This window comes from Macaca thibetana, chromosome 4 (assembly GCF_024542745.1).
Source record: "Macaca thibetana thibetana isolate TM-01 chromosome 4, ASM2454274v1, whole genome shotgun sequence".
NCBI classification, from domain to species: Eukaryota; Metazoa; Chordata; class Mammalia; order Primates; family Cercopithecidae; genus Macaca; species Macaca thibetana.
The window spans coordinates 35313583-35338483 of NC_065581.1; the positions used below are offsets into that span (position 1 = coordinate 35313583).

At 49.9% G+C, this 24901-nt stretch overlaps 2 protein-coding genes across 5 annotated transcripts in view; one reads left to right on the forward strand and one right to left on the reverse strand.

Moving 5' to 3' along the window:
* Positions 1-24901, reverse strand: part of RPS10 (ribosomal protein S10) — a 624010-nt gene that overhangs the window by 77992 nt on the left and 521117 nt on the right. The window lies entirely within an intron of this gene.
* Positions 1-24901, forward strand: part of PACSIN1 (protein kinase C and casein kinase substrate in neurons 1) — a 64240-nt gene that overhangs the window by 27315 nt on the left and 12024 nt on the right. Inside the window, exon 1 of one of the 2 annotated variants that reach the window (XM_050787707.1) lies at positions 19647-19670. The exons of the other annotated variant lie outside the window; for it this stretch is intronic. The gene's annotated coding sequence lies outside the window, so the exon portion shown is untranslated. Of the gene's footprint in view, positions 1-19646; positions 19671-24901 lie in introns of those variants that run through there. 2 annotated transcript variants of the gene reach the window in all.

The window sequence follows — 24901 nt, forward strand, 5'->3', positions numbered from 1 at the left end:
CCTTGGACCACCCTCACTTGGCTACCTGATTCTAATCCCAAGGGTCTTCCAAACCAAATCCTGGCAGACACATTAAAGTATTGTGAGATCATAACATCCTCAAGTGCCCAGGCTTGTCCGGCTCCTTTCAGCATGGGATTCCAGCTGTCAGGTGTGGGAAGGGAGCAAGGGTAAGCTTTGCTGCCTGGGAGGTCAGGCTTCTGTGGATACTAGGAAGCAGCCGCTTTGACTTGCCCTGTCCAGCGTTTCATGGCCTCCAATGCACTTTTTCTCATCTTAGCTCCTTTGGTTCTCATAATATCTCTAAAGGCAGCAAGAGAATAGAATATCAGCTCTATTTGACAGAAGACAAAACCGAGGTCAGTTACTTGGGCAAAGTCACACAGAAATCAGTAAAACTGACCCTGAAACCAAGCTGTAGATTCCAAGTCCAGGACACAAAATTTAGCTACTTGTTAGTTTTATTGGCCTATCTTACCCTCCCCTTCCTTTAGAAAGCAACTCAGGCTAGCTCCTTGGCAGAGTTAACCTGCTCTGCCCAGTTCCCCAGTGCCCACCCCCATTCTTTGTTTCATGGTCTGCCCCTACCTCTTGCTCATCAATGTCCTCTTCGAAGCAGGTCATTCCCAGAGCTCGCTGTGCTTAAATGTTAGACCAGAGCTTCTCCAACCTTAATGCACACAGGTGTCTCCTGGGGACCTTTTTAAAAGATTCTGATTCAGTAGGTCTGGTGGTCCTAAAAGCCTGCATTTCTTTTCTTTGTTCTTTTTTTTTTTTTTTTTTTTTTTTTTGAGACAGAGTCTCGCTCTGTCGCCCAGGCTGGAGTGCAGTGGTGCTATCGCGACCCACTGCAACCTCTGCCTCCCGGGTTCATGCCATTCTCCTGCCTCAGCCTCCCGAGTAGCTGGGACTACAGGCGCCTGCCATCATGCCCAGCTAATTTTTTTTTGTATTTTTGGTAGAGACGGGGTTTCACCATGTTAGCCAGGATGGTCTTGATCTTCTGTCCTCGTGATCCGCCCGCCTCGGCCTCCCAAAGTGCTGGGATTACAGGCGTGAGCCACCACCGAGCCCGACCTCTTTTCTTTGTTCTTTTTTGAGACAGAGTCTTGCTGTGTTGCCCAGGCCTGAGTGCAGTGGTGCATTCACAGCTCACTGCAGCCTAAACCTCTTGGGCTCCAGCAATCCTCCCACCTCAGCTTCCCAAATAACTGGAACCACAGGTGTGTACCACTATGCCTGGCTAATTTTTAAATTTTTTGTAGAGACGGTGTTTGGCTGTGTTGCCCGGGCTGCTCTTGAACTCCTGGGCTCAAGCAATCCTCCTGCCTTGCCCTCCCAAAGTGCTAGGGTATGAGCCACCGAGCCTAGCCACAGCCCGCATTTCTAACAAACTCCCAGGTGATGCCAGTACTGCTGGTCCTTGGACCATACTTTGAGTATTGAGGCGTTAGATCACTCCCCCAGCTATCGGCTGTATAGGCAGGCTTTTATGCTGTGCTCATCCTCCCCCTCAGAGGTCCAGCAAACACTGGTTAGTTGCTGTCTGAACTCTGGCACTAGTGCTAGTTACTGTAAGTCCAAGCCTCTCTCTGGTTTTCCCATTACGGTATTTACCATTCAAGTCATTTGGCTCAGTTCAAGGCGCCTCACTCTTAACACCTCTCTCAGAAGCACCTCTATTCCCTCCCTCTTCCGGCTCTCTTCTCTTTCCTCCTCCATCAACACTCCTAATTCTTACCCTCTCCTCCCCCAAAATGGGCAGGATCTCAGCTAGGCATTAGGCAAAAAGCTAGCTGAGTGAGCTTATTTATACTAAAGTGTGAATGACTCACATCTCTTCCCTTAACTCTCTCAGTGGTTATTTAGATGTGCAAAAGAAGGAGCTTTTGGTTGTTGGAAATGGTGACAGTGAGGGAAAGAACAAGAAATATTCAGGAATTCTTTCCTTTATCACCTAACATTTCCCATATATGGGCTAATGATTGAAATCACATGAAGGAACTTTATAAGTGAAAACCAAAACAGGGACACTTGGATTTTACCCTAGATCAGCAGAATCAGAATCTCCAACGTGGGGATCAGGAATATGGTTTTTTTTTTTTTTTTTTTTCCAGACGGAGTCTCGCTCTGTCACCTAGGCTGGAGTGCAATGGCACGATCTTGCCTCTCTGCGGCCTCCACCTCCTGGGTTAAAGTAATTCCCCTGCCTCAGCCTCCTGAGTAGCTGGGACTACAGGCGCCGCCACCACACCTGGCTAATTTTTGTATTTTTAGTAGAGACAGGGTTTCACCCTGTTGGCCAGGCTGGTCTTGAATTCCTGACCTCAGGTGACTCACCCACCTTGGCCTCCCAAAGTGCTGGGATTACAGGTGTGAGCCACCGTGCCTGGCCAGGAATGTGCATTTTTTAAAGGATATTTTGTTGCACATACAGGTTTAGAAACTACTTTCCTAAATCGTACTAGTTGTGCTTCCATCTCCCCAGTGTTTCTGAAGGAGAGATTACTCAGGGTCCCTCTGTGTCGCCCAGGCCCAGGAGAATGTAGAGTGGGAAGAAATGGGGTGTAGGTGAGGTGTTAAGGTCTAACTCCTATCAGAACTCAACTGCTTACAGACCCCTTATCCTTGGTGAGGCCGAGCCTCAGTTTCCCCATCCCTACAACAGGGATGAAGTCAGCTCCCTGTGTGCTGTGTGGTTGTAGCTGGAGAGCAGAGAGGCAGCAGTTGTGCAGGTGATTGTGCCACGGGACTAAAGGCAGCCTATGATGGGAAGGGTGAGGGACCAAAACCTGGCTGGAGAGGCTCAGCACCTGGGCTGAGTGAAGCCTTGGTCACAGTGGCTCATTGGGGATAATTGCCGTGGTAATTATGAAGATTGCACAGGAAAATGGATTCTAGTTTACATTCTGCTCTCCTGCAAAGGTCATCTGTAATTGCCTGACTTCCTCCCCACAGTTGGGAGGAGGCTGCGGTGGGGGCTTGTCAGAGGGTCTCTGGGCTGCAGGCCCAGGCTGAGAGGGACAGGGGCTGGGGGCTTCTGGGGTGATCTCTGCCAGCCTGGGGCGGGAGGCAGATGGTGAGCTCTTGGCGCAGAGGCTGCTCGTCCTCCTCCTCCTGGATGGTACCCCAGCTCCTTAGTATGCCTTCAGCTGTGTTGGCTGGAGATGGGAGAGGCAGAGCTTGCTGACTCGTGGGGAGACTGATGCTGAGGCCAAGGCCATGGCTTGTCCTGCCTGTCAGTCTGTTTAGAAGCCTGAGCTCTGTACCCTCCTCAATCTGACATGCTCTCTTCTCTGGTCATCTTTCTCTACAAATGAAATGGTTAGACCAGACAAAATGGCTTTCAGTGACCCCTTCCAACTCTGGATTCCTGGATTCCAGGACTCCAGCCTCTGGTCCCCAAGTTTTGTGGAAGATTTGTGCATGGGCTTTGGAGCTGGATACAATAGAGTCTGAATCCTGGCTCATTCCTGCTGTGTGACATTGGACAATTGACTTCACCTTTCTGAGCTCCAGTTTCAACTTAAAAAAAAAAAAAATAGAGATAATGATATGTATCTCTCTCTCTCTCTCTCTTTTTTTTTTTTTTTTTTTTTTTTTTTTTTTTGAGACAGAGTCTGATCTTGCTCTGTTGCCCAGGCTGGAGTGGAATCTTGACTCACTGCATCCTCCACTTCCCGGGTTCAAGCAATTCTCATGGTTCAGCCTCCCAAGTAGCTGGGAATACAGGCGCCCACCACAATGCCTGGCTAATTTTTTTTTATCTTTAGTAGAGACAGGGTTTCACCATGTTGGCCAGGCTGGTTTCGAACTCCTGAGCTCAGGTGATCCTCCTGCCTCGGCCTCCCAAAGTGCTGGGATTACAGGCTGAGCCCCACGCCCAGCCAATGGTATGTATCTCTTAGGGTTGTTGAGATTAAAGGAGATAATGATGGAATATATAACTGACAATATTGAGTGCTTCCTGTGTGTCAGGCTCCGTTCCGGGTGCTTTTCATGCCTTAGCTCAGGTATCCTCCCAGTCGACCGGTGAGGTAGGTGCTGCTCTCATCCCTGGTTAAAGATGAGGAGGCACCGTGGAAAGCATGGGCAGACAGGCTTTTGCAGAAGTTAGCTGCTGCAACAATTGGGAAGCTTCTCCAACGAGGCTCCTCGCAGGCTCACCTCCAGCTCTTCCTCCTTCTTGCAATCCCATCCAAGGGTGTGTGTGCCCCAGCTCTGCCCCCAGGCAACCACACCTCTCTGATTCTGTGAACAGACACCCTGCCCCACACTGTCCATCACTCTGTTGCTATCTGACTCTATAGTCTCTCTCGATCCCTCCCACACTCTGCTGGGACTGAACCCATGGTCAGTTCTTGTTCATCTTCTTGAATGCACCTGGCAAAGCAGTGGGCATGGCATGGTGCTGGGGGGCCCATTTATTTGATAATTTCTAGGAATAGAATCTCCCAAAGTCCCCACGGGGCCCAGTGTACACCCTATTCTGTGTGTCTATGGGCCACACCTCATGCTAGAAACTGAGAATACAGAGACCAATACAATTGGGACTAAAATTTCCGTGTCATAGACAATGGTTTTATTCCGGGCTGCCCATGGGAATCACCTGGGAAACCTTGAGTTCTGATGCCTGTGCCCCACCACAGAGATTCTGGGGTGCAGAAAAGTCCTTTGCCTGTTTTTTGTTTGTTTGTTTGTTTTGGGTTTTTTTTTTTTTTTTTGGAGACTTAGTCTCCCTATGTCGCCAGGCTGGAGTGCAGTGGCATGATCTTGGCTCACTGCAACCTCTGCCTCCTGGGTTCAAGCGATTTTTCTGTCTCAGCCTCCCAAGTAGCTGGGACTACAGGTGTGTGCCGCCACGCCTGGCTAATTTTTGTATTTTTAGTAGAGACGGGGTTTCACAATATTGGCCAGGCTGGTCGATCTCTTGACCTTGTGATCCACCCGCCTCGGCCTCCCAAAGTGCTGGGATTACAGGCACGAGCCACCACACCCAGCCCTTTTGCGTGTTTTTTAACTGGGTTGTTTGGTATTTTGTTATTAAGTTGTAGAAGTTCTGTATATATTCTGAGTATTAATCCCTCATCATATGATATATCATCAGATATATGATTTGCAAGTACTTTTTCCCATGCAACAGCCTGGTCTTGAGGAGTTTTAAAAGTGTCCTGGCTGGGCACACCTGTAATCCCAACACTTTGGGAGGCCGAGGTGGGTGGATTGCCAGTCTGGGCAACATGGCAAAACCTTGTCTTAACTAAATATACAAAAAATTAATCAGGCATGGTGGCACACACCTGTAGTCCCAGCTACTCTGGAGGCTGAGGTGGGAGGATCACCTGACCCCAGGAAGGTCATGGCTGCAGTGAGCTGTGATTGCACCATTGCACTTCAGCCTAGGCCACAAAGCAAGACTTTGTCTAAAAAAGAAAAAAAATAAGTGTCCCAGGTAAGAAAACTGGATATCCACATGCAGAAGAAGGAAATTGGATACATACCTGTACCACAGCAGTTCCCAACCTTTTTGGCACCGGGGATTGATTTTGTGGAAAACAGTTTTTCCACAGACTGGGGTTGGGGGATGGTTTTCCACAGACCAGGGTTGGGGGAGGTTTGGGGGATGATTCAAGCACATTACAATTATTGGATACTTTATTTCCATTATTATTACATTATAATATATAATGAAATAATTATACAACTGGCCATAATATAGAATCAGTGGGAGCCCTGGGCTTTTCCTGCAACATGACAGTCCCATCTCGGGGTGATGGGAGATAGCGACAAATCCTGAGGCATTAGATTCTCATAAGGAGCGTGCAACCTAGATCCCTCACATTCACAGTTCACAGTAGGGTTTGCGCTCCCATCAGAATCTAATGCTGCCAGACAGGAAGCGGAGCTTAGGCGGTAATGTGAGTGAGGGGGAGTGGCTAAATACAAGGTTCCTTGCTCACCACTTACCTCCTGGTGTGCAGCCTGGTTTCCAACAGGGGGTTGGGGACTCTTGTTATACTACATACAAAAATTAACTCAAAATGAACCAAAGACATAAATATAAGAACTAAATTTTTTAAATTCTTGGAAGAAAATACAGGGACGAGCTGGACACAGTGGCTCACGCCTGTATTCGCAGCACTTTGGGAGGCTGAGGTGGGAGGATCACTTGAGGTCAGGAGTTTGAGACCAGCCTGGCCAATGTGGTGAAACCCTGTCCCTACTAAAAGTACAAAAAAATTACGCAGGCATAGTGACGGGTGCCTGTAATCCCAGGTATTCAGGAGGCTAATTGCTTAACCAGGGAGGTGGAGGCCGCAGTGAGTTGAGACGGTACCACTGCACTCCAGCCTGAGCGACATAGTGAAGCTTTGTCTCAAAAAAAAAAAAGAAAAAAGAAAAAAGAAAATATAGGGAAGAATCTTTATGACATTGGATTTGGCAATAGTTTCTTGGATATAACACCAGAAGCACAGGCAACAAAAGGAAAAAAATAAATTGAACTTCATTAAAATTTAAGACTTTTGTACATCAGGGGACACTATCAAAAGGGTGAAAAGCAGCCCAAAAAATGGGAGAAAATATTTGCAAATCATGTATCTAATGAGGGGTTAATATCCAGACTATGTATAGAACTTCTGCAACTCAATAGCAAAAAACACAAACAACCCAGTTAAAAAACAGGTAAAGGACTTTTCTCCAAAGAAGATGTATAGTTGGTCAATAAGCACATGAAAAGATGTTCAACATCACTGATCATTAGTGAAATGCAAATAAAAAACACAGTGAGATACCACTTCACACCCGTTATGATGGCCACTATAAAAACAGAAAATAACAAGTGTTAGGCGTCTCTGAGCCTACTCTGGTTTGAGAGGTTGCCTGATTCACAAATAAAAATAAAATAAAATAAAAAACCGAGTGTTGCAGGGAAGTGTAGAAATTGAAACACTTGTATATTGCTGATGGGAATGTAAACTGGTACAGCCACTGTGGAAAACAGTTTGGTGATTCATTAAAAAGTTAATTATAGACCGGGCATCGTGGCTTACACCGGTAATCCCAGCACTTTGGGAGGCCAGATAATTTTTGTATTTTTAGTAGAGACAGGGTTTCGCCATGTTGGCTTGGCTGATCTTGAACTCCTGACCTCAAGTGATCCACCTGCCTCGGGCTCCCCAAGTGCTGGGATTACAGCCGTGAGCCACCACGCCCGGCCACAATGTTATAATTTTTGCTTCAACCTTCAAACATAATTTAGAAAGCTCAAGAGAAGGAAAGTTGATCATATTTACCCCTATTTTTACTCTTTCCATTTTTCTTTCCTCCTCCCCAGTGTTCCAGGAGGATTCCTTCTTTTATCTTTCCTTTCAGTTTCAAGAACTTCCTTTAATTATTATTTTAGGGTAGGTCTGCTAACAAAAAATTCTCTTAGTTTTTCTTTATCTGAGAATACCTTGATTTTCCTTCATTCCTGAAGGATACTTTCTCTGGATATATGGCTCTGCAGTTCTTTTCTTTCAGCACTTGAAAACTGTTTTGCCACTTCTTGCTGGCTTCTATGGTTTCTGAGTTTAAAAAAATCTGCTGTAATTTGTTTTTTCCTTTTATTTATTTTTTATTTTTAGATTTTTTTTTAGGAATGAGGTCTCACTCTGTTGGAGTGTCGTGGCATAATCATAGTTCACTGAAGCCTTGAACTCCTGGGCTCAAGTAATCCTTGGGCCCAGGAGGCCTCAGCCTCCCAAATAGTCAGGACTACAAGTGCACGCCACCACACCCAGCTGATTTAAAAAAATTTTTTTGTAGAGATAGTGTCTTGCTATGTTGCTCGGCCCGTTTTTCCCTTTTAAATAAAGTGTCATTTCTCTCTCTCTCTCTCTGCTTTCAAGATTTTTTCATTGTCTTTAGTTTTCAAGAGTTTGACCATGACGTGCCTTGGAGTGGATTTCTTGGGGTTTTACCTCTTCAGAGTTCACTTAACTTCTTAAATCCATTGTTTGTCTTTTGCCAAGTTCAGGATTGTTTTCAGCTACTATTTCTTTGAATATTTTTTCAGCCCCCACTTTTTCTCCGCTTCCTCTTGGACTCTAAAAACATGAATGTCAGAGCTTCTATTTTAGTTCCACAGGTTCCTGAGGTTCTGTCCTTTTCTTTTCTTTTTTTTTTTTGTCTGTTTTCTCTCTGTTGTTCAGATTGGGTAATTTCTATTGTTCTATCTTCAAATTCAATGCCTTTTTTTTTTTTTTTTTTTTTTTTTTTTTGAGAGGGAGTCTCGCTCTGTCGCCCAGGCTGGGATACAGTGGCCGGATCTCAGCTCACTGCAAGCTCCGCCTCCCGGGTTTACGCCATTCTCCTGCCTCAGCCTCCCGAGTAGCTGGGACTACAGGCGCCCGCCACCTCGCCCGGCTAGTTATTTTTTGTATTTTTTAGTTGAGATGGGGTTTCACCTTGTTAGCCAGGATGGTCTCGATCTCCTGACCTCGTGATCCGCCCGTCTCGGCCTCCCAAAGTGCTGGGATTACAGGCTTGAGCCACCGCGCCCGGCCGACTTTTTTTTTTTTATCTCATACCTCCGTACTATTTTTTTTTTTTTTTTTTTTTTGAGATGAAGTCTCACTCTGTCACCCGCCAGGCTGGAGTACAGTGGCACAATCTCAGCTCACTGCAACCTCTGCCTCCCTGGTTCAAGGGATTTTCGTACCTCAGCCTCCCCGGTAGCTGGGATTACAGGTGTGCACCAACGTGCCTGGCTGATTTTTGTAATTTTAGTAAAGATGGGGTTTCACCATATTGCCCAGGCTGGTCTCGAACTCCTGCCCTCAAACAATCTGCCTGCCTTGGACTTCCAAAGTGCTGGGATTACAGGCGTGAGGCAACACACCCAGCCTCCATTCTATTTACAAAGCTCACTGGATGTTGAGCCCATCCAGTCAGCTTTCTAAAATTCTATCAATTTGGTTCTTCTTTGTAGTGTCTATTTATTTGCTTAGGCTTTCTATTTTTCATTTGTTTCAAACATGTTCGTAACTGCTTGCCAAAGCATTTTTAAGATGGCAGCTTTAAAATCCTTCTCAGATAATTCCAGTATTTGTGTCTTGGTGTTGTTGGCATCTGTTGGTTGCCTTTTCTCATTAAATTTGAGATTTTCCTGGTTCTTGGTGTGAGAGAAGTTTTTCCTTTTTTATTTTTTTGAGACAGTCTTGCTCTGTTGCCCAGGCTGGAGTGCAATGGCACAATCACAATTTATTGCTGCCTCAACCTACTGGGCGCAAGCAATCCCCCCACCTAAGCTTTTAAGTATCTGGGACTGCAGGCATGCACCACTATGCCAGGCTAATTTTTTCATTTTGTAGAGACAGGGTCTCACTATGTTGCCCAGGCTGGTCTCAAACTCCTGGCCTCAAGCGATCCTCCTGCCGTGGTTTCCTAAAGTGCTAGAATTGCAGGTGTGAGCCATTGCTCATGGCCACAAATTATTTTTGTATTATACCCTGGACATTTGGGGTATTATGTTCTGAGATGCTGGATCCTCTTGTAATCTATTTCAGCAGGCCTCCTTTAGCCCTGGGCCTTATTAATGCCAGGTGGGGGTAGAAATCCAGGTCCCCTACTTGACCTTGGTTGACACCCTGGTGGGGGTCAGGGGTACCTCCTTACTTCTGGGCAGTGGTGGGAGGTCTGGCTTCAATGATCCTTCCCTGCATGGGAAGGGAGGGTGCCTTGTTACTGCTCCTATGTGGTCTCCACTGACCTGATTACTCTTGGGTGGGGGTGAAAGTCAACCCAGCATGGAGAGGGAGGGGCACCTTGTTGTTGCTGGGTGGAGTGGAAGTCCTGGCTCTCCCTCATTCTTCACTGTTATTGCCCTGGCGCTGGGGGATGGGGCTCGTTGTTATGGCCAGGCAGGGCTCCCCACCCGGCCTGTCCTCACAGGGCAGCACGGGCCTGGGGCTGTAGTTTCTTCCATGCTGTTTGGCTAGAGTAGGGAGGTCATTGTTTTAAAGGTTTTCGTCTTGCTAGGCTGGGTCTCTGCTGATCCTTTGGCTAAAGAGAGCAGGTTTTCCTCTTTTTTATTTTTGTTTTGTTCTTTTTTTATTATGTTTTAGACCTGTCAGCAGGAAGCAAAGAGCAGGTTTTTCTTGGGGCTGTTTTTGTCTATGTTTATTGGTATTTCTGGGTTGCTGATTTCTTCCACTTCCAAATCTGGCATGTATTGGGCAAAAAGAAAACCCAGGGAACTCACTGCTGTGCCACTGTTTGGTCCTGAGGTCTCTAGTCAGTCTGCCTTCTCTCTACCTTTTAGAGTCTTCTTCTGTTTGTTTTATATATAGGGGTGGCTTTAGCAGGAGGAATGGGGAGAAGTGTGTCTACTCCATCTTGTTCAGAATCAGAAGTCCAGATTCATCTATTCTTGAACTTCACATAAATAGAATCTACTGTGTGTGCTCTTTTAAGTTTGGCTTCTCTTGCTTGGCATGATGTCTTTTCAAAAAAACTTTTATTGTGGTAAAAAAAAAAAAAATACCCACATAACATGAGATCTACCCTTCTAACAAAATCTTAAATGTACAGTATTAACTATAGGCCCGATGTCGTGCAACAGATCTCTAGAACTTTTTCATTTTGCAAAAATGAAGCTTTATACCCAGTGAATAGCAACTCCCCATTTCTTCCTCCCCTCGGCCCCTGGCAACCACCATTCTCCTTCCTGTTTCTATGGATTTGACTACTTTAGATACCTCAAATAAGTGAAATAATGCAGTATTTGTCCTTCTATGACTGGCTTATTTAAGTTATCATAATATCCTCAAAGTTCACCCATTTTGTGGCATGAGATAGGATTTCCTTTTTTAAGGCTAAATACTATTCCACTGTGTGTATATACCACATTTTCTTTATCCATTCATCCATTGATGGACATTTAGATTGTTTCCATATCTTGGCTATTGTGAGTAATGCTGTGATGAACATAGCAGTACAAATTTGTCTTTGAGACTCTGATTTCAATTCTTTTGGAGAAATACCCAGAAGTGGTATTGATGGATCATATGGTAGTTCTTTTTTTTTTTTTTTTTTTTTTTGAAACGGAGTTTCACTCTTGTTGCCCAAGCTGGAGTGCAATGACACAATCTCAGCTCACTGCAACCTCTACCTCCCGGGTTCAAGCAATTCGCCTGCCTCAGCCTCTCAATTAGCTGGGATTACAGACATGTGCCACCACACCCGGCCATTTTTTTCTATTTTTAGTAGAGATGGGGTTTCACCATGTTGGCCAGGCTGGTCTTGAACTCCTGACCTCAAGGAGGTGGTGGCCAGGTGATCCACCACCTCGGCCTTCCAAAGTGCTGGGATTACAGGTGTGAGCAACCATGCCTGACAGTAGTTATTTTTAAAGTTTTATTTATTTTTATTTTTAGTAGAGATGAGGTCTCATTATGTTGTCCAGGCTGATCTTGAACTCCTGAGCTCAAGCAATCCTCTTGCCTCTGCCGTTCAAAATGCTGGGATTAGAGGCGTGAGTCACCATGCCCAGCCTATTTTTAATTTTTTGAAAAACCTTCATACTGTTTTTTATAGCAGCTGCACCATTACACATTCCTACCAACAATGCACAAGTGTTCAAATTTATCCACATCCTTGCCAACACTTGTTATTTTATTATAATAACACTTTTAAAATAATGGCCATCCTGACAGGTATGAGGTGATATCTCATTGGGGTTTTGATTTGCCTTTCCACAACGATTAGTGATATTGAGCTTTTTTTTTTTTTTTTTTTTTGAGACAGAGTGTCGCTTTGTCGCGCAGGCTACACTGTCTATCGTGCAGTGGCGCGATCTCAGTGCAAGCAAGCTCCGCCTCCCGGGTTCACGCCATTCTCTTGCCTCAGCCTCCCATTCTCTTGCCTCAGTCTCCGGAGTAGCTGGGACCCGCCACCACGCCCGGCTAATTTTTTGTATTTTAGTAGAGACGGGGTTTCACCGTGTTAGCCGGATGTTCTCCATCTCCCGACTTCGTGATCTGCCATGCCTCGGCCTCCCAAAGTGCTGGGATTACAAGCGTGAGCTACAACGCCCGACTGAGCTTTTTTTATTTTTATGTTTATTTTTATTTATTTATTTATTTTTTGAGACGGAGTCTCACTCTGTCGCCCAGGCTGGAGTGCAGTGGCGCGATCTCGGCTCACTGCAAGCTCCGCCTCCCAGGTTTACGCCATTCTCCTGCCTCAGCCTCCCGAGTAGCTGGGACTACAGGCACCCGCCACCACGCCCGGTTAATTTTTTGTATTTTTAGTAGAGACGGGGTTTCACCATCTTAGCCAGGATGGTCTGGATCTCCTGACCTCGTGATCCGCCTGCTTCGGCCTCCCAAAGTGCTGGGATTACAGGCGTGAACCACTGCGCCCGGACCCGGCTGAGCATTTTTAAATATACCAGTTGGTCATTTGTCTGCCTTCTTTGGAGAAATGTGTGTTCAAGCTTTTTGCTCATTTTTAAATTTTTTCAAGCTATCCAGTTATAGGAGTTTCTTATATATTTTGGATCCTAGTCCCTTGTTAAATATGTGGTTTGCAATTTTTTTTTTTTTTTTTTTTTTTCCCATTCAGCAGGTTACATTTTCACTCTGCTTTTTCCTTTGCAGTGCTTAGGCTTTTTAGTTTGATAGGTAGTCCTATTTGTCTATTTTTGTTTTTGTTGCCTGTGCTTTTGGTGTCAGATCTAAGAAATCACTGCCAAGGTCAATGTCCTGAAATTTTTTCCTATGTTTTCTTCTAGGAATTTTATGGTTTCTGGTTTTATGTTTAAGTTTTTAATCAACTTCGAGCTGATTTTTGTCTATGGTGTAAGATAATGATTCAGTTTCATCCTTTTGCATGTAGAAAGCAGTTTTCCCATCACCATTTGTTGAAGAAGAACTATCCTTCCTATCATTTCCCCACTGTGTATGCTTGGCACCCTCACTGAAGATCTGTTGACCATATATCTGTGGGTTTATTTCTGGGCTCTTCATTCTGTTCCATTGGTCTGTATGTCTTTATTTATTTATTTATTTATTGCTGGTGACCATAATATGCATATATGGCTGTCTTTATGACAGTACCATACTGTTTTAATTACTGTAGCTTAGTAATATGTGTTGAAATCAGGAAGTATGGGGCCTCCAGTTTTGTTCTTCTCAATATTTTTTTGGCTATTTTGGGGGTCTTTGTGGTTCCTATGATTTTAGGATTTTTTTTTCTATTGCTATACAAATGCCATTAAGATTTTAAGAGGGATTACATTGAATCTGTAGTTTGCTTGGGGTAGTATGGATATTTTAAGAATATTAAGGGCCGGGCGTGATGGCTCACACCTGTAATCCTAGCACTTTGGGAGGCTGAGACAGGTGGATCACAAGGTCAGGAGATTGAGACCATCCTAGCTAACATGGTGAAACCAGTGGTGGGTGCCTATAGTCCCAGCTATTCAGGAGGCTGAGGCAGGAGAATGGCGGGAACCCAGGAGGCAGAGCTTGCAATGAGCCGAGATTGTGCCACTGCACTCCAACTGGGGTGACAGAGCAAGACTCCGTCTCTAAAAAAAATAATAATAAGTAAAGAATATTAAATCTTCCAATCCATGAACATGAGATGTTTTTGTTTATTTGTGTCTTCTTTAATTTATGTCATCAATATTTTATAGTTTTCAGTTTACAAGTATTTCATCTCCTAGGTTAACTTTATTCCAAGTATTTTATTCTTTTTGATGTTATTATAAATAGAATTGGTTTCTTAAATTTTTTTCAGAAATTCAGAAATTTTAGAAAACTTTCAGAATTTGTCAGAAATTCTTTGTTATTAGTGTACAGAATCAGCATGATGTCTTGAGATTATCCATGTGATTATGTATAGTGGGATTTTTTTCATTGCTGTGTAGTATTTCACTATGTGAACAAACCACACAGTAGAATTTATACAGTGAAATCCCACACAGCAAACTACCTCAACTACATGCAGTAAACGGCACAATTTGTTTGTCAACCCCTCTGTGGGTGGGCATTTGGGTTGCTTCCAGTTTGGAGATATGAAGAATGAAGCTTCTATGAACATTCTTGGACATGCATTTTCATGGCTATTAGCACTAAATATTGCAAAAGCTTCTTAACTAGTCTCCTTGCCTCTGCTCTGGTCTCCTTCTAATCACTTCTCCATGTAAAAACCACTGTGATCTTCTGAAAACATAATTTAGATCCCTTTCTCCCCTTGCTCAAAAGTACCAATGGCTTCCCTTCATACTTAGAATAAAATTCAGAGTCCTCACCATGGCCTACAAGGCCCTCTGGGAGCCAGCCCCTGCCTGCCTCTTCTTTATCACTACCTCGTTTGCCACCTCTCTCTGTCTGGTTTGCTCTACCTACCATCCATTCATCCATCCTCCCATCCACCCATCCAACCATTCAGCTGTGGGCTGCTTTCATTGTGCTCAGCTTACTCCCACCTCTAGGACATTTACCTTTGCTGTTCCCTCTGCCAGAAATACTCTTCCTTCAAACCATCACATACCTCCCTTTCTCCCTTTATTTAGATCTCTGTTCAAATGTCATCTCTTCAAAGGGGGATTCTAAAATGTTCCTGCTTCATACTCTCTGTCTCTTTAACCCACGTTATTAATATTATTATTATTGTTATTATTATTTTGAGACAGTCTCGCTCTCACCCGAGTTGGAGTGCAGTGGTGTGATCTCGGCTCACTGCAACCTCTGCCTCCCGGGTTCAGGCAATTCTCCTGCCTCAGTCTCCCAAGTAGCTAGGACTACAGGTGCATGCCGCCACGCCTGGGTAATTTTTTGTATTTTAGTAGAGACATGGTTTCTCCGTGTTGCCCAGGCTGGTCGAGAACTCCTGAACTCAGGCAATCTGCCCGCCTCGGCCTCCCAAAATGTTGGGATTACTGGCGTGAGCCATTGCACACAGCCCACATTATTTTTCTTGGTAGCACTGCTCACCATTTGAACATATTTATTTATGATGTGTCTCCCTTTGGCATGAAATCTCCCTGAGGTCATGGACGTCGTCTGTTTATCTACCGTGCTCCACCCTAGAGCAGTGTGGCACATAGCTGCAGTCAGGAAATGCTTGTTAAATGCACGAAGAAACTAGCATGGGATTTAGTCAGACACCTCAGTATTGACACCAGCTTCATCTTGCAGCTGTGTATTACAGTATGGGGCCAGCCCCTTAACCTAGGAGTCTCACACTCTAATCACCTGGGATCTTGTGAAAATGCAGATTCTGATGCGGGAAGTCTGGGGTGGGACCTGAAATGCTGCATTTCTGACCAGCTTCCAGGTGGTGCACAGGCCGCTGGGCCTTGGATAGCCAGGCCTTAACTGCCCGGAGCCTCAGTTTCCACACCTGTAAAATAGCTCATTGTGAAAAAACAGTGGATACGGTATAAAGCACCATGCACAGTGCCTAGATGTAGCAGGGACTCAGTGATTGTAATATTTGTTGCTCCTCCTCCGGGTGCCTGCCAGGGCCACTGGACATTTTCTCCCCTGATCTTCCCCCTCCCAAGTACCCACTCCATGTGCTCAGCCGCCCACACAGAATCCCACTAAAGCCTTTCCATTTTCTTTCTCTAGAGCTGGCCAGCCCTGCCTATTGTGGGCTGGGGTTGGGGAGGATTCTGGCATTTTGACAGTCATGGGAATATTATGCAGATGAGATGCAAAGCAGCAGCTAATGAGCACTGATTGCATTTTCCCTGGCTCTGGGGAACACGTGGGATAACTGTGCCGAGCTGGGGAGAGGGGGCAATGAATGCTTTTGGGGAGCTGGATAAGGAGGCAAGGAGGGGGTTGACAGAAGGAGTAGGCATCTCCCACGGGCATGAGGGCCGCTGCCTTGTGGCGTGGGCCAGACACCCTCCTCTGATCTCGCCTATGGGACAGGAGCATGGCTAAGGTTCAGGAACAGGAGCTGAGGTTGGGCATGGAGTGTGTGTGTGCGTGTACGTGTGTGTGTATGCATACGTGTGTGTGTGTATACATAATGTAGGGGGTGTCCCTGGGCCAGTGTGGGACCTGCAAGTGGGAGAGTAGAGGGCCTTCATTCCCAGCAGCAGATGGGGCCAGATTAGGCTGCCAGTGGGGGTGGGGTGGGGGTGGATCCTCTCTGGGCTGGGGAAGGAGGGGGAGACAGAAGGGGTCAGCTTCTTCCACAGGGCCTGTCTGGAATCCGTGAGTGTGGGAGGACAGGACGTGGGGTCTGCTAGGCAGCAGATGGGGCCGGATCAGGCTGACGGAGGGGTGGGTGGGAGGGCAGCTGTCTTTGGTATCCTTGGATGGAGCCCGGCTCTTTAGGAGAAAGATGATCCAGGGCTGGGGGCCGGCAGGTGGGCAGGGGGCTCTGCTTACAGCACCTGGGAACTCAATCCCTCCCTGTCCCCCAGCTGAGGCCTTCTCACTCTCTAGGAAGCCTCTGCTCTTGGGCACTGGGAGTCCCCACCCTCCTGGCCTAGGCCTTGACCTGAACTCCCTGCCAAGGACCTCCAGGCCTGGGGATGGCTGACATCAGACTTCTGGCCCAAGGAAGGCAAGGATGGAAGTCACTTCTGAGGTTGATTGTGGAGTCCTTGTGCCCACCACTTGATTGGGACTTCAAGTACTTACGATCTCATCCTACCTTTGATCTAAGGATAGAAGCGAACTTGGCTATGAAACTTTTAGAAACTGAGTGGCTGGTGCCGTGTTTCCCAATCAGATCTTTCTTAATGGAATCCACGTGAGGCACTGGAAAAGGCTTGGCAGGCTGAGGGCTCGAATCCCAGCCTAGCCACTGGCTGCCTTTGTCACTGTGGACAAACTGTTCAATCTCTCAGAGCCTATTTCCTAATCAGTCCAGTAGCCTCACCATGCAAGGCCCTGTGACAGCCAAAGACTGTGGGAGAGCCCCTGAGACAGGCCCAGGCTTTCCGGGAACCCACTAGCTCGTCATCTCCTCAAGGGCAGGGACTCTGTTTTGCTCACAGCTATATCTCAGTGTCTAGAACCATCTCTGACACATGGTAGATGCCTAGTCAGTGTCTGTTGGATGGATGAAATGCCCCATTTCTCTATCCAGAGATGATTTTTCTCTTATCTCTTGACATCTCTAATACTGGGATGCGTCATGCAATTATGTCTGAGTTTCACCAGCAGCAGCCTTGTGACTGAGAGGGGTCTTGGAAGTGCTGAATACGGAGGAGCTATCATTATTATTAAAAGAGGGCCTTTCTCTTTTTTTTTTTTTTTTTTTTTTTTTTTTGAGACGGAGTCTCGCTCTGTCGCCCAGGCTGGAGTGCAGTGGCCGGATCTCAGCTCACTGCAAGCTCCGCCTCCCGGGTTTACGCCATTCTCCTGCCTCAGCCTCCCGTGTAGCTGGGACTACAGGCGCCTGCCACCTCGCCCAGCTAGTTTTTTGTATTTTTTAGTAGAGACGGGGTTTCACCGTGTTAGCCAGGATGGTCTCGATCTCCTGACCTCGTGATCCGCCCGTCTCGGCCTCCCAAAGTGCTGGGATTACAGGCTTGAGCCACCGCGCCCGGAGGGCCTTTCTCTTAATTTGTGGTGGCTTCTGGTTCCTTTCTGTTGTATCTGCCCTCTCTGGGGAGCGTGGGGTCCCTGAAAATTACCCTGGGGCACAGGGGCTGCAGTGACCGTTGCCTGAGGCCCTGCGGTGGTGCTGGGCTGGGGACAGCACGTCCTGTGGGGCATGCTGTGTGTCCGGGGCCCCAGTCCCCACTCTGGTCTCCTGCCACCCACCACCCACACTGTCCCTCCTGGGGGGTGGCAGAAGTCTAGAAGCCTGTGTGAAGCCTGGAATTCTCTTCTTGGGGAGAGTCATTTTACTGTGCCCTGTCATAACTCCAAGTACCGATGCTAGAGGGGTGAGTAGGGATATGTGTGAGCCCCCTAGGCTGAGGGGGCTCTAGGGGGGATCTAGAGTGGATTTTCAGAATGAGAGTGAGGGAGGGTGGGCCCGGTCTCCACCCCCACTGCATTCCCCTTCAGCAGCAGAGCTGAGACACTGCTGAGATCAGATTAGTGCCTGATCCCCAGGTGGGGCGGAGCAGACAGGCAAATCCTCCCCGGGAGGCCACTCATTATTCAGCCCCTTGATCCTGACACTTCTACTCCCATCACTGAACCCCGCCCATGAGGCTAGCATCAGGGCTTGTGTGTGCCACGGTGAGTTTGTGTAGGAAGGGTTTGTGTGTTACAGGTTCTGAATCCATGTAGATGTGTGTGCACGTGTCTTCAAGATGTGCATATGCTGATATTAGTGTCACAGTTACGTGTGTGTGTTATAGGTGCGTGTGTAGGAAGATACACAGACTTGTGGAAATGCATGTGTGCAAATATATGTAATGGGTGTTTGTATCTGTAAGTGTGTCATTGGGGTGCACATGTCCTGGACACATATGAGTGTGTATGGGCCACCCCTGTGTGCGCTTGACTGGTGTGTGGCAGCCATGGCCTGTGGGAGAAGCGTCGGAACTGGCATCACAAGGTCTCAGTGCCGACAGCTAGCCCAGGAACCTTGGACACTCAAATTCTTTTACTGCTGTGGCCCTCAGCTTCCAATCTGTAAAATGGGTATGAGGTCTCATGGCACGAGGTTGTGCATGAGCGTCTCTCACACTCAGCCTGGCCTAGAAAAAACTCAAAATCTTGAGTTTTCATCAAATGAGAGAATAAATGATTAAACAAATAGAAATGCCTCACAGAGCAGCATGCGCTGAGATTTTAAGGACCCAAGCGAAGTGCATGGAAATGTGCAGCTGTCTGGAAGGACGGTTGGGAGGTGGGATCTTGGGGAGAAAGGGGAGAAAGGGGATGGAGCAGGGCTCCCCAGGCGAGGGCGGCGGCTGAGCCTGTGTACCCACCAGCCTGTCTGTGGCCGTGAGGTGTGTGCGTGTGTGCCCATGTTGATGCGGCGCCGTGCGGGAGGCGGGCGTCCCCTGCTGTACATGGGAGGGAGGCTGTCTGTGCAGAGCATTGCCCAGTTGCCATAGAAACGAGCAGAAGGAGGTGGGTGGCTGGAGAAGGAGGCGGGTCGGGAGGGGGGAGTGGGGAGGAGGCAGCGGTGGAGGGAGCTGGCTCCTGCAGTTCTGGCGCTGCTGCCTTCCTGAGTGAGCAGTGGAGGGAACCCTAGAGGACAGAGCCCCCAGCCCGGCGCCAGGCCCCCTCTCCGCCCGCCACCACGGAGGAGAAAGAGGACAGCCAGCCCCTCCGGCCCTGGCCTGGCCCAGCGGGGGCAGTAAGCTCCTACCTGCCCGCAGCTTGGTGCCCACAGGGGCCCAGGTAGGCATTTCGATGGCTGGAAGAGGCTGTGTGGAGAGTGGGGAACGGGACTGCCCTGCCTTCCTACCGGCGGCACCTGGTAGGAGCCAAACAGGCCATCCGGAGGGGCTGGGCCAGGGACCTGCTGGGGAGTGGGCTGTGGGGTGCAGCCAGCATCCTGAGAGGTCTTGTCAGAACCTTGATCCTCCTCATTGGGGGACTGTCCCTGTTGCCTTTCCTCCTCTGTACCTCTTGTCTCCACCACCGCCACAGGTCCTGACTTTGCAGCCATGCCCCCTCCTTGGGGCAGCAGGCCGACGGAGGCTGGAGCCTCCAGGGACCCACAGTCTGAAGCTAGACAGGGTAGGCGGCAGAGGGCAGGGAGGAGTAAGGATGCCCCAGTCCCACTCAAGGCACTGCTAGGCTCTGGCTGTTTGGGATAAGCAGACTCACCTCCCACCATCTCCCGATGACGCCAGAGCCTCCCTGCTGGCCCTGGATGGTCTCAGGCACTGGGCTTAGAGCCCCCTGGTCAGGCCAGAGGCATCTACCTCCTGCCCCATCCTCAGGCCCTTGCCCTTCCTCGTTCTCCCTGGAGACTTAGTGAACTCTCCCCAACCCTTGATCTCCCAAAGAACCCCCGTGCCCATCCCCAGCAAGCCCAGGGCCTCCAAGTTGGGGCACCAGGGAGCAGGCCTCTGATGGGGTGAGAGTGCCTGTGGCCCTCCCTCCTGCGCTCTCTGTCCCTCTGCTGCAGTGATCCTGGGGACAGACTCCTGCTGCTGGGGGAGCTCTCCGGCACTGCCACTGCGGAGGAGCCTCTGCCAGCTGTTCAGGAGGGGGCGGGGTGGGGTGCAGGGGAGGAGCTGGGCCCTCTGTCCCAACTCTGGGCAGGGAGGGGACAGGAGGGGGCCCACAGGAGTGCATGGGTGGGGCACACCTGGTCCAGGTTTGCCCTGGTTGGAGCTGAGCCTCCTTGGGTGGCATAGGGAGGAGATGCTAGCCTGAGAGGGGGCAGAAGGTTGATGTGTGCAACTATGGGCGTGCTTAAGGTCCTGCCCTTCTCCACCTGCTTTCTCTGCCGCACCCCCTGAGAGCCCAGCTGGGTCTTTTGCTGGACCACAGTGTGGGGTGACCCCTTCCCCTGGCACTCGGGTCAGAGGGCCTGGTGCAGGGGCTGAGGAGGGGGTCGCATGATGGGGAAGGGAATACACACTGAGAAGCTGGTGTGGCTCTGCTCACTTCTGCAAACGTTAGATGCACATCCAGAGTGCTGGACTTGGGGGCTCCCACTTTGGGATCAAGGGCCTAGGAGGGAGAAGGGCAGGTCTCGGGTTGGCAGAAATGGGATGCAGATTCGCCTGTGCGCACTGACACTGCCTGCCCCTGCTCTTCCGAACCCTGCACTCTCCTCCTCCCCGACCAGGGTGGGAGCTGGTATCTGCCCTGCCTCACCTCCTGCAGCAGGGCCTGCTGGCCTCAGTCGCCTGTCAGCAGCCGCCCCCACCTCCACGGAGCAGGGGCTGGTGAGGCCTGGAGGGCAGGTTCTTCGGGTGAGAGCTGAAGGAGTGTCTGTCCACTCAGCAGGCCCTCCAGGCCTGGCCCCGACCTCCCACCCCTGGCCTGCCTCCTCTGGGCCCAGGCCCCTCCCTGTCAGGTTGCTGCTTCACAGGTCGGCTTGGGGCTGCCTGTGCTTGCTCTGTCTTTCTCCCACATTCTTGCCACCAGATTCTGGGGCAGTGAGTCCACCAGGATGGACTTCTGGGACACATTTCCCTGCCCCACTTCATTGCACACAACGCACCCACAGCCCAGGGTACCCACCTGGAAGCCGGATTGAGACTTGACCTCCCCTGGCAGGCCTTCTCATGTGAAAGGGAGCTTGAGGGAGGCCCCAGGAGCACTGAGAGGCCTAGAGCTCAGCAGGGGCTGGGGCCTGAGACACAGGAACAATCTGGCTCCTGGCTGGTCCCTCCTCACTGCCCTTGACCCCCGTGCAGGAGCTGGCAAGGGTGAGGAGGTATCTCCAGCTGGCTGTCCATGGGCATCTCAGGGCTCCAGAACTGAGCTCCCATCCCCTCCAACACCGTTCCTCCCTCAGTATCCCCAGCTCAGTAAACAGCAGCTCTATCTGCCAGCTGGTCCGGCAGGAGCCATCCTTGACTTCTCATCTCACCGTCACATCCAAAACCATCGGCAGATCCTGTTGGCTGGAATGCCACAGCACTTCCAGACTCCAGCCTCTTCCCACTCCTTCTAACATTACCTCCTTATTCTGAGCCCCCATCTTCCCTCACCTGGGGGACGGCAGCCACCTCCTAGAGCTTCCCTGCCCACTCTGCCCCACCGTGGTTTGCTCTTCCCCCAGCAGCCATAGATCCTTTAAAACAGAAGCCAGATCACATCCCACCTCTTCCCAAACCCTGCAGTGGCTCCCATCTCACTCTGCTAAAGGCCTCCTTCTGACCTACAAGGCCCTCCCCAGTCCCCTCCCTCAACCTCTTCAGCCTCACCCCTCCCCTTCCCTCATCTTCGCAGGCCACATGACCCCCTTGCTCCTCAACCCTGGCAGCCGGCTTCTGCCCCAGGGCCTTTGCACGGGCTGTTCAGGCTGCCTGAGTGCTCTGCCTGGCTCTCTCCCCACCTCCCTCAGGCCTTTGCTCCAAGGCCACCTGCTCAGAATGACCTTCTGTGACCATTCTGCAAACAAAAGCACCACTCCTGTCCCCCATCTTCCCTCCCTGTCCCCTCCCCTGCCTTGCTTTCCTTCACAGCCTGTCACCTTCTAACATCCTTGATTACCACTTATTTATCTCGTTTCTTGCCTGCTCAGCCCCTCTATAATGTCAGCCCCACAAGGGAGGGGGTTTTCTGTCTTACTCACTGCTATAGCCCAGCTCCGCACTCTGAGAATCAGGGCTGCAGTGTAAAGCCAGGAGTGTCTCCCTTGGGGGCTGGCTCAGCATCTGTGCTGTCGTGGGGGCCTATGATTCCATCCTCACAGGGGAAGATGATGCCCGTCTACCTGGGCCGTTGCCTCAGGGACATTGGGTCAGACAGGACGCTGGGCCTGCCCTGGGTCTGCACGTCTTCCTTTTCTCCACCCCAGCTGTGGCCACAGCAGCTCTGCCAGTCCAGGCCCAGGAAGAGAGCGAGCCGCAAGCATCCCAACGCAAGCCACTGAAGCGGGAGGGCCACGGCCGCTTCTTCCTGGTCGGAACTCATCCTTGTGTTCCCTGTGTTGCAAAAACGTGCTGCGCTCCCACCAGGAGGGCTGCCCACAGAGGGGGCGGCGTGGCCCCTGCTCTCTAGGCAGCCACAGAGGCAGTGGGCTTAGGACAGACACACCCCTGCAGAGCGGCCAAGTGTGTGCTGACTGGTCTTGAGAAAAGAGATGCCCCAGAGCAGACAGGAGGGGGCCCTGCCTTCCCAACAAGCTCCTGCCCCTGCCTCCCCATCTGTGGGCATCTCACTTTGGGCTCCCCCAGAAGCCAACCCCAAGACAAGGATATGATTCATTTAGGAGGTGGCCCACAGAAACACTGAGGGTGGGGAAATGAGATAGGGAAATAGGCGGCCAAAACAGGTTGCTTTACCAAGCAAGTTACCACTGCAGGTAATTCAGCTCACTCCAGTTGGGGAGCTCTGGGAGACATTTTGAACACACCTTTGACTCAGTCCAGGAGGGCAGGGGAGCTGGGGTATATATACACCACCTTCCAGCGGCTCTCCACTACCCTTTGCCCTGTCCCTCACGCTGGCTGAGTTTTCTCTGAACTGTTGTCACCACCTAATGTGGTGATATTTATTATATTTGCTTCTTGGCTTTTTGCCTGTGCTGGAGTGTAAGCTCCATGAGGGAAGGGCTGGTCTTATTCCCTGATGAACCTGCCCCACCTGGAACAGGCTTAGAGGCCCTCTAAAGATGTGGGCTGTGCAAAATGGTGTCTTGTCTACTTGACTTGAAAGCAGGGGAGGGATGTGAGCTTTTTGGGGTGATTTTCGGGAGGAGAGAGAGGGTCTGGGCTCTTAAGAGGGTGGCCAGAGGAGGAGAGCACAGGGATGGTGAAGGGTGAAAGGTCAGACCAGGAGTGGGCTAGGGAGGAGGAAGGGCCAGCCACAGAGGCTGGGGTGCCTGAGGCTGTGTCTGAGGCTTACCTGTTCTCACAGGTGGACCACCAAGGGGTACCTTGGGTCCCTTCCTAGCTGGGATGAACCCACCTGGTCCCCTTTGCCCTGGGCCTCTCTGGAGCCCTCCAAACTTGAGTAAGGTTTGAGCTCTGCCTCCCTGAGTCTCCCTATTTGTGTTTCCATCCTCCTCCTTCCTCCTCACCTCGGGATCATCATTTCTAATAAGCAGGCCCCTTGGGGACTGCCTGGAACACCCCAGGTTAGAAGGGATGGCAGTCCAGGGGACTGGTTTTCAGACCTAAAGAGAAAGCAAGAGGAAGCCAGGCCTGAGATCTTCCTTTCATGGGGGACCTGGAGATCTGAAGGTCCCAGGTGAGGCCCAACAGTCCTGGAAGGACTCTGGGGGTGTTAGCTGAGGAGGGGAGAAGGGGAGCCAGGTGATCCAGAGAGATGAGGCTCCTGTCATGAAGACTCTGTACCTGTTAATACCCATAATACTGCAGGTGAACTCTGGACCTTATGTGCACTCATTTCCTCCTACACCAATCCCACGGGGTAGGTGCTATCATCACCTCCATTTTGCAGATGAGGAAACTGAGGCACAGAGAGTTTAACTAACTTGCCAAGGTCAGTGGCAGAGCCGGGATTTGAACCTCATCTCCAGACATTCTGTCTGGCCCCTTGGTGCTGTTAGCTATTGTGCTAATCGACTTTTTGGGACAGCAGGTTGCCACTCCTGAACCAGCAAGACTGTTTAGGGCAGAACATGCCTAAGAATGGCACCACAGGGTTGGTGTCAGATGAGGGGAGGGGTAGGCGAGGGCTGGGGTATTTGGGGAAGGCTTCTTGGAGGGACAGGGACTGAGCTGGCCCTTGAAGGGAAGCAGGCTTTTTCTGGGGGAGGGGTGAGTGACAGGAGGGAGGATGGCATATGCCCTAGGCTGGGTTATGGGGAGACATGAGAAAAGGGCAGAGGCTCTAGTGGACGCGGTGCATCTCAGCTGACTTGAATCCTCCCCGTTGCATTCGGAGCCCCAGCTCCCAGAGATGGTTCAGAGGCGCTGTGTGGCCCAGGCCGGGCGCTGTGAGCCTGTCGGTCTATCTCTGGGTGAGGCGAGGGGTGGGTTGGGGGGGCGCTGCTGGGAATGTCTGTGGGACCTGCGACCCTGGGGAAGAGGCAGGCAGCTCTGGTTTCTCCATGGCCCTGTCCCTGAGCTGAGCCTGTTCCGGGCAGGGGAGAAGGCCTTAGGCCAGGAGGGCTGGAGTGACACCCACAGAGAGCTGGGAGCAGGGGCAGGGGAAGGACCACCCTTGGGTCTGAGTCTGGTTCTGCCTCCTCCCTGCTGTGTGACCTTGGACAAGTTATCTAACTTCTCTGAGACTCAGGTACTCATCTGTAGACTAGGGAAGGCAACAGCCATCTCAGTGGGCTGTGAGGTTTGGAGATAAAGCGTGTGAGGAGG